The sequence below is a fragment of the Salvelinus namaycush genome, chromosome 8 (assembly GCF_016432855.1).
Source record: "Salvelinus namaycush isolate Seneca chromosome 8, SaNama_1.0, whole genome shotgun sequence".
NCBI lineage: Eukaryota > Metazoa > Chordata > Actinopteri > Salmoniformes > Salmonidae > Salvelinus > Salvelinus namaycush.
Window position 1 is genome coordinate 43,607,590 of NC_052314.1, and position 10,622 is coordinate 43,618,211.

Here is a 10,622-nt window from a genome sequence, read left to right on the forward strand (position 1 = left end):
CACCTGTGGTAAATTCAATTGATTGGACATGATTTGGAAAGGCACAAACCTGTCTATATATAAGGTCCCACAGTTGACAGTGTATGTCAGAGCAAAAACCAAACCATGAGGTCGAAAGGAATTGTCCGTAGAGCTCGGACACAGGATTGTGTTGAGGCACAGATATGGGGAAGGGTACCAAAATATTTCTGCAGTATTGAAGGTCCCCAAGAACAAAGTGACCTCCATCATTCTTAGATGGAAGAAGTTTGGAACCACCAAGACTCTTCCTAGAGCTGGCCGCCCGGCCAAACTGAGCAATCGGGGGAGAAGTGCCTTGGTCAGGGAGGTGACCAAGAACCCGATGGTAACTCTGACTCAGTTCCAGAGTTCCTCTGTGGAGATGGGAGAACCTTCCAGAAGGACAACCATCTCTGCAGCACTCGACCAACTAGGCCTTTATGGTAGATCGGCCAGACGGAAGCCACTCCTCAGAAAAAGGCACATGACAACCTGCTTGGAGTTTGCCAAAAGGCACCTAAAGGACTCTCAGACCATGATAAACAAGATTCCCTGTGCAAAAATGTATAGAACCCTGATTTTTCTTTGTCATTATGGGGTATTGTGTTTAGATTAATGAGGGGGTGGGAAACTAAATGTGGAAAAAGTCAAGGGGTCTGAATACTTTCCGAATGCACTGTATGACCAGTATACGAAGGTATGACAAGAGTATTTGTTAGTGTGTCAAATAAGACTTGGGTTTTATTTTTGTAAAAGCAGATAGTTCTAACCCTACACAGACATTTTAAACCAAAAACCATTCCTCCAAATCAGACCCATGGCAGATGTTGTGCGTTATTAGGTTGTGACATTGAGTTTATTGGCAGGTGTGGTCTACCTGAGCCATCAATTCTCTCCTACTAGCACTGACTTTGCTGATAACTACTTTGAGGGAAAATGTACTTGCTATGACTGTGATATGCGGTGGTCTTAACTAGCTATTTTAAAATGAACGCACTAAGTCGCTCTGGATAAGAGCGTCTGCTAAATTACTAAAATGTAAATGTAAAATATCAACAGAAGAGAGAAGAATATACTAACCCATCCTCACAGACCTACAGTAACACAGAAACAGTCTATCTGGAAGATCATTCATTTTACTCAGTCACAACCTCATTCTTGGGTGAACTAAATTATGATTGGGAAATGCAGGCTTCAGACAATCATTATTTGTATTTTTTTTTTAAATGTCATACAATTATAAAGACAAAAAAAATCATATATATATATATATATAATAATAATAGAAAGATAACAAGATAACATACATTATATATAAATAATAAAACCAAATCAAATACCAAGTAGCAGCAGGTACAATTATCAGCAGGAAATGCAGTTAATGTACAGTTAGCATTATAAATTGGAGACAAATAGCAGCAGATACAATATCAGAATACAGTTACATTTTCAGAGATTGTAGGATCAACTAGTACAATTATTGTTATTTTGTCATTTCTTTCCCTTTCCCTCTCTTTCTATGAAACAAGGATACCTTTTAAAAGTTTTTCCAATAAAGGACAGTAAGGAGACCATACTTTCAAGAATGTGGGACCGCGACTCTGTCAGTCCATTGTCAACTTGTTTTAACCACAATTGAAAAGCAGGTGGGTTTTCATTTTCCAACACACAAAAATACATTTCTTTGCAAAGTATGAAATAGTTATCAGCAATCTTGTCTTGTCTGAGTCAAGCATAATATTTGGCATGTGATTAAGGAGGTAGAGGCTTGGGGATTGTACAAATTATGGAAAATTATAATTAATAATTTTCCTGCCTCATGATGCCGTCTATTTTGTGAAGTGCACCAGTCCCTCCTGCAGCAAAGCACCCCCACAACATGATGCTGCCACCCCCGTGCTTCACGGGTTGGGATGGTGTTCTTCGGCTTGCAAGCCTCCCCCTTTTTCCTCCAAGCATAACGATGGTCATCATGGCCAAACAGTTCTATTTTTGTTTCATCAAACCAGAGGACATTTCTCAAAAAAGTACGATCTTTGTCCCCATGTGCAGTTTCAGTTTCTTTTTTATGGCGGTTTTGGAGCAGTGGCTTCTTCCTTGCTGAGCGGCCTTTCAGGTTATGTCGATATAGGACTCGTTTTACTGTGGATATAGATACTTTTGTACCTGTTCCCTCCAACATATTCGCAAGGTCCTTTGCTGTTGTTCTGGGATTGATTTGAACTTTTTGCACCAAAGTACGTTCATCTTTAAGAGACAGAATGCGTCTCCTTCCTGAGCGGTATGACGGCTGCGTGGTCTAATGGTGTTTATACTTGCATACTATTGTTTGTACAGATGAACATGGTACATTCAGGCGTTTGGAAATTGCTCCCAAGGATGAAATAGACTTGTGGAGGTCTACAATTTTTTTTCTGAGGTCTTGGCTGATTTCTTTTGATTTTCCCATGATGTCAAGCAAAGAGGCACTGAGTTTGAAGGTAGGCCTTGAAATACATCCACAGGTACACCTCCAATTGACTCAAATTATGTCAATTAGCCTATCAGAAGCTTCTAAAGCCATGACATCATTTTCTGGAATTTTCCAAGCTGTTTAAAGCCACAGTCAACTTAGTGTATGTAAACTTCTAACCCACTGGAATTGTTATACAGTGAATTATAAGTGAAATAATCAGTGTGTCATGCAACTTGTGTCATGCACAAAGTAGATGTCCTAACAGCCTATAGGGAGGTCAGTGACCCGGCCATGTGGTGCCAGGATAACAACCTCTCCCTCAACGTGATCAAGACAAAGGAGATGACAGGAAACAGGAAAAGGACGACCGAGCACGCCCCCATTCTCATCGACAGGGCTGTAGTGGAGCATGTTGAGAGCATATCATGGTCCAAACACACCAAGAGAGTCGTGAAGAGGGCTCGACAAAGCCTTTTCTCCTCAGGAGACTGAAAAGTTTTGGCATGGGTTCTCAGATCCGTAAAAAGTTCTACAGCTGCACCATCGAGAGCATCCTGAAGGTTGCATCACTGCCTAGTATGGCAACTGCTTGGCCTCCGACCGCAAGGCACTACAGAGAGTAGTGCGTACGGCCCAGTACATCACTGGGTCCAAGCTTCCTGACATCCAGGACCCCTATACCAGGCGGTGCCAGAGGAAAGCCCTAAAAATTGTCAAAGACTCCAGCCACCCTCGTCATAGACTGTTCTCTCTGCTACCGCACGTCAAGTGGTACCGGAGCACCAAGTCTCGGTCCAAAAGGCTTCTTAACAGCTTCTACCCACAAGCCATAAGACTCCTGAACAGCTAATTAAATGGCTACCCAGACTATTTGCATTGCCCCCCCCCCCCACCCCCTATTTTATATTCGCTACTCTGTTTATTATCTATGCATAGTCACTTTAACTCTACCTACATAGATACATATTACATAGTACCCCCTGTATATAGCCTCGCTACTGTTATGTTACTGCTGCTCTTTAATTATGTTTTATTTTTAGGTCTACACCTTGTGTAAAATTTGATTTGATAATAACCCAAACCCAATATATAGGTCAATGGGTCTTAAGAGTAACCATGTTATGTGTTTACTAGCTAAGGACTGTACAATAGGCCTACTACACGCATGTTGTAATGAGCGAGGCAGGAATGCATTAGAATGGAAAGAACATGATAAAGTGTTATGTAGTCTAGTGATCCTGGATTAACCCCAACCAGCCCTAATCTGGCATAACAAATGTTAGCTGGACTCGCTAACGAGCCACAACTGTAATTAGTGAAAACAGTGTTTGGTTTGCATGCTTTTCTCCCACAGGAATACAGTGTTTCATTCTTTAATTAGCTGACTAACATATTATAGGGGATTTGAGGCTGTGTACCAGGGGAAGCCTGTTGTAAGGCGATAAAACAGAGGACAAAATCCAATCCACTGACTGAGGGGCACAGGCTTGAGATGTTGGGTTGTTGTTGATGTGGTGGGGATTCTATGGGCGTAGATTCACTGCTCATGGATGCACTCATGCAAGAAAACCAAATGATAATCAATGAAACTAGTCTTGTACTGTCTCCACACAATAATGACATTGTGTGTGTGTGTGTGTGTGTGCGTGCGTGCGTGCGTGCGTGCGTGCGTGCGTGCGTGCGTGTGTTTGCGTGTGTGTGTTTAATAAACCACAGAGAGTTAAACACAGGTAGCATTTCACCCATAGCCTTGGCATTTGTTCCTCTTGTCTGTGGTTCGGGGGAATATTAAGGCGTGTACCCGTCTCTAAAAATAGACAGAGATAAAACACACAGGGTTGTTCCGCGCCCACCCTACTGTACTTCTGTATAGTCTGCCTGCTTAATGAGTCCTGCCTGTTGAATGAGTTTGTTACTCTATCTTGTTATGATACTTTCCTCACAGAATTATTGGGTCACTGACATTTCTATTAAATCAATTCAGGAAAGGAATAGAAATTCTAACTCAAGTATGAGAAAAAAATCCTCATTTTGATTTGAAATGGAAATGGAATTGGCCCCCAACCCTGGGCTATAATAACAGCCCAAGCCTGAGCCTTCAGTAGCGAGTGCAAGGAGCATTGAGCCCCTTATGGGTTTGACTGAGGGGAATTGTACAATAATCACAATCAAACAATCATACAATAATAGAAAGACCTGTGGTGTTGTCCTTGATAATGCAGACAGAGAAGAGCTCCAACTTCTTAATCATAGCCTCAACTTTGTCCCGCACATTGAATATAGTTGCAGAGAGTCCCTGTAATCCTAGATTCAGATCATTTAGGCGAGAAAAAAACATCCCCAAGATAGGCCAGTCTCCCAGTCATGGCTTTGGCGCCATCAGTACAGATACCAACATGAGCAGCAGCTACGTTTGGCTACATACGGACCGTTAGTGGAATTCCCGCGAGAGAGTAACGGTTAATGTGAATGGATGTTAATTATTTGACTAGGCTACCTGTATTTGACGTTATTTTGCTGAACACTAGATGGTTTAATTTTTTGGCAGTGAAAAAAACCTCACCCAAATGTAGTTTTGGACAAATGTAAAATATAAATGGACTATTTGAAAATGTGAAGGATTTATTTTTTTTTTTTATATACATAGAGTGTCTAGTTTGAGAAACAGACACCTCACAAGTCCTCAACTGGCAGCTTAATTAAATAGTACCAGCAAAACACCAGTCTCAATGTCAACAGTGAAGAGGTGACTCCGGGATGCTGGTCTTCTAGGCAGAGTTGCAAAGAAAAAGCCATATCTCAGACTGGTCAATAAAAATAAAAGATTAAGAAGGGCAAAAGAACACAGAAACTGGACAGAGGAACTGTTTTGCGGGTACTATTTAATGAAGCTGCCAGTTGAGGACTTGTGAGGCATCTGTTTCTCAGGCTAGACACTCTAATGTACTTGTCCTCTTACTCAGTTGTGCACCGGGGCCTCCAACTCCTCTTTCTATTCTGGTTAGGGCCAGTTTGTGCTGTTCTGTGAAGGGAGTAGTATACAGCGTTGTAAGAGATCTTCAGTTTCTTTGGAATATCTCGCATGGAATAGCCATCATTTCCCAGAACAAGAATAGACTGACGAGTTTCAGAAGAAAGGACTTTGTTTCTGGACATCTTGCGCCTGTTATCGAACCCACAAATGCTGATGCTCCAGATACTCAACAAGTCTAAAGAAGGCCAGTTTTATTGCTTCTTTAATCAGAACAACAGTTTTCAGCTGTGCTAACATAAATGCAAAAGGGTTTTCTAATGATCAATTAGCCTTGTAAAATGCTAAACTTGGATTAGCTAACACAATGTGCCATTGGAACACAGGAGTGATGGTTGCTGATAATGGGCCTCTGTAAGCCTATGTAGACATTCCATAAAAAATCTGCTGTTTCCAGCTACAATAGTAATTTGAAATCAAATCAAATTTAATTTGTCACATACACATGGTTAGCAGATGTTAATGTGAGTGTAGTGAAATGCTTGTGCTTCTAGTTCCGACCATGCAGTAATATCTAACAAGTAATCTAACAATTTCATAACAACTACCTTATACACACAAGTGTAAAGGAATGAATAAGAATATGTACATAAAAATATATATGGATGAGCGATGGGCGAACGGCATAGGCAAGATGCAGTAGATGGTATAGAGTACAGTATATACATATGAGATGAGTAGTGTAGGGTATGTAAACATTATATAAAGTGGCATAGTTTAAAGTGACTAGTGATACATTTATTACATCCAATGTTTAATTATTAAAGTGGCTAGAGATTGAGTCAGTATGTTGGCAGCAGCCACTCAATGTTAGTGATGGCTGTTTAACAGTCTGATGGCCTTGAGATAAAATATGTTTTTCAGTCTCTCGGTCCCAGCTTTGATGCACCTGTACTGACCTCGCCTTCTGGATGATAGCGGGGTGAACAGGCAGTGGCTCGGGTGGTTGTTGTCCTTGATGATCTGTTTGGCCTTCCTGTGACATCGGGTGGTGTAGGTGTCCTGGAGAGCAGGTAGTTTGCCCCCGGTGATGCGTTGTGCAGACCTCACTACCCTCTGGAGAGCCTTACGGGTGTGGGCGGAGCAGTTGCCGTACCAGGAGGTGATACAGCCCGACAGGATGCTCTCGATTGTGCATCTGTAAAAGTTTGTGAGTGTTTTTGGTGACACGCCGAATTTCTTCAGCCTCCTGAGGTTGAAGAGGCGCTGCTGCGCCTTCTTCACGACGCTGTCTGTATGGGTGGACCATTTCAGTTTGTCCTTGATGTGTACGCCGAGGAACTTAAAACTTTCCACCTTCTCCACTACTATCCCGTCAATGTGGATAGGGGGCTGCTCCCTCTGCTGTTTCCTGAAGTCCACGATCAGCTCCTTTGTTTTGTTGACGTTGACTGTGAGGTTATTTTCCTGACACCACACTCCGAGGGCCCTCACCTCCTCCCTGTAGGCCGTCTCGTCATTGTTGGTAATCAAGCCTACCACTGTAGTGTCGTCTGCAAACTTGATGATTGAGTTGGAGGCGTGCATGGCCATGCAGTCATGGGTAACAGGGAGTACAGGAGAGGGCTGAGACATTAACAATGTCTGCACTGTATTTCTGATCAATTTGATGTTATTTTAATGGACAAAAAATGTGCTTTTCTTTCAAAAACAAGGAAACGTCTGAGTGACCCCAAACTTTTGAACGGTAGTGTATATGAACTAGGCAAAAAAAGAAACATCCTCTCACTGTCAACTGCGTTTATTTTCAGCAAACTTGACGTGAAAATATTTGTATGAACATAACAAGATTCAACAACTGAGACATAAACTGAACAAGTTCCACAGACATGTGACTAACATAAATGGAATAATGTGTCCCTGAACAAAGGGGGGGGTCAAAATCAGAAGTAACAGTCAGTATCTGGTGTGGCCACCAGCTGCATTAAGTACTGCAGTGCATCTCCTCCTCATGGACTGCACCAGATTTGCCTGTTCTTGCTGTGAGATGTTACCCCACTCTTCCACCAAGGCACCTGCAAGTTCCCGGACATTTCTGGGGGGAATGGCCCTAGCCCTCACCCTCCGATCCAATATGTCCCAGATGTGCTCAATGGGATTGAGATCCGGGCTCTTTGCTGACATTCCTGTCTTGCAGGAAATCACGCACAGAACGAGCAGTATGGCTGGTGGCATTGTCATGCTGGAGGGTCATGTCAGGATGAGCCTGCAGGAAGGGTCCCATATAAGGGAGGAGGATGTCTTCCCTGTAATGCACAGCATTGAGATTGCCTGCAATGACAACAAGCTCAGTCCGATGATGCTGTGACACACCGCCCCAGACCATGACGGACCCTCCACCTCCAAATCAATCCCGCTCCAGAGTACAGGCCTCGGTGTAACGCTCATTCCTTCGACGATAAACGTGAATCCTACCATCATCTCTAATGAGACAAAACCGCAACTCTTCAGTGAAGAGCACTTTTTGCCAGTCCTGTCTGGTCCAACGACGGTGGGTTTGTGCCCATAGGCAACGTTGTTGCCGGTGATGTCTGGTGAGGACCTGCCTTACAACAGGGCTACAAGCCCTCAGTGCAGCCTCTCTCAGCCTATTGCGGACAGTCTGAGCACTGATAGAGGGATTGTGCGTTCCTGGCAGTTTTTGCTGCCATCCTGTATCTACCGGTGTGATGTTCGTATGTACCGATCATCATACGATCAGCTGTCCGTCCTGTCTCCCTGTAGCACTGTCTTAGGCGTCTCACAGTACGTACATTGCAATTTATTGCCCTGGTCACATCTGCAGTCCTTATGCCTCCTTGCAGCATGCCTAAGGCACGTTCACGCAGATGAGCAAGGACCCTGGGCAACTTTATTTTTGTGTTTTTCAGAGTCAGTAGAAAGGCCTCTTTAATGTCCTAAGTTTTCATAAGTTTGACCTTAATTGCCTACCGTCTGTAAGCTGTTAGTGTCTTAACGACCGTTCCACACGTGCATGTTCATTAATTGTTTATGTTTTATTGAACAAACACTGGGAAACAGTGTTTAAACCCTTTACAATGAAGACCTTGAAGTTATTTGGATTTTTACAAATTATCTTTGAAAGACAGGGTCCTGAAAAAGGGACGTTTCTTTTTTCGCGGAGTTTTTCTATATATATATTTTTAAATGTGAATCACATTTTGGGGGGGCGTACCCCCGACGGCATTGCGCGTACCCAGTTTGGGAATACCTGGTCTAAGCTGTTTATCCCGCTTATAACACAGTTGCCAAATAAAACAATACTATAAGCACATATTTACCGGTAGAAATAACATTTTTTTTATTTATCTTTTCATTTATATAAGCAAATTCATACTTTCTCATCTTTTGGTTGCTAAAGATGCAACCCAGTCGTTCGTTCAATTAGTTAGATATTTATGGACACCACCTTGTCATTCGTTCTTTATGTTCTGTTGGTATGCTCGCTGGCAAAGTTATTTTCCCTTGCTTTCTAACTAGCCAGCTAGCTACGGCTAAAACAGCCACGACATCTGGGCCAGAATAACAGGAAAGTAACTGTTTTCTATTGATATTAATTTAGATAAATCCTTAACAATGAGCTGATGATGCCTGAATATGCCTGGCATAGCTAGAAAAGTTTGCCATCTCATCAGGTCACTCGACAGTGTTCATTACGAGGAGACCGCACTGCATATCAAAAACTAGGCAAGAAGCTATCTAAATATTTTGTCTCCCAGCAAAACTGCCAATATGACAACCAAATAAAAAAAGATCAGTTGGTAAAAATAGCTGGTCAAACTAGAAACGTGGGAGGATTTGACAGCATAGCGTCACTTGTGTCATGACTGCAACTGTAGGGACCAGAGAAATTCATGTTCATCACTCACCACGTTAGGTCATCAGATGCTCCAAAAAATATGTCTCTGTAAAAACAAATCAATGCTAGCTAAGGTTGTCCTCGTTGGACCTGCGTTTACAATGTATCCAATTTCGGTTTGTGTGGTTGTTGGTTTAGCTTTCTGTAACTTTGTAGCAAGTACGGTCTGCATATGTAAATGAGGAATTAGGTCTGCAGTTGTAAATGAGAACTTGTTCTCAACTGGCCTACCTGATTAAATAAAGGTGAAATAAAAAATGTATTAATTAAAAAATGTAGGTGCTTATTGCATCATGATTGCAAGGTGTCCCAATATCTTTTCCAACTGTGCCTTAATCTGGTTTTAATGTCCATCCTAGAATGCCCTTCTAGCCAATCAAAAATGAGTATTCAACAACACTGTGGTATAATATAACATTAACTCCTGCAGAATTATGCATTTCTTGAAGTGAAATTACACAACAAATGTTCATTTTGTCTCAGGAACAGGAGATGAGAAACATGATTTCTTTCTTTCAGCATCGCTTTAGAAATGTGAATGCGCATGTAATGTGTTATCTTTGACACTGTTATGCAAGCAGACAGTATTTCAATCACACCTAAGATGAACTGAAGTCTTATCAGAAACATATTTTGTCATTTTCTCAGCTTTTCATTTTCTTAAAACCGGTCAAACTGATTACATTTTGGACATTTTGCACAGACCACTGTTTTGGAGTTATTGCGTTTTCTCCACGGTCCCTACACAAAACAGACAACTTTACTGGTTTTAACTAGACTACTAATGCATTCTATCGATTTACAACATTATTCTGGTGAGCACTACTGTATTTAGTCTTCTGGGGCAACAAATAATGACAGAAGAGAAGCTGCATGTATCAAACTATAGTTGACAAACAAATAGGCTACCAAATGTTGGAAAATATAATAAGGCCTACCAAATGTCCAAAATTATAAGCAAAAACAGGCATCTTATCCGAGTTTCTCATAATGTTTATATGATGTTTATATGCGTCAACTCAAAAACAGAATACTTTAGTATCCTGAATAATAACGGGATATTGCTGTGCATGTAAACATGGTCAGTGAGTGGACAAGTGTAGTGCACAGTCATACTGTAAATATTCTGTAAGCTCTCTAGCTCCCCCTAGGGAGGGGAGAGGGTCACTAGTACTCTCAGAAAAAAAGGTTCTATCTAGAACCTAAAAGGGTCTCCGGTTGTCCCCATAGGAGAACACGTTGAATGATGGTTCCAAGTAGAACCCTTTTGTGTTCCA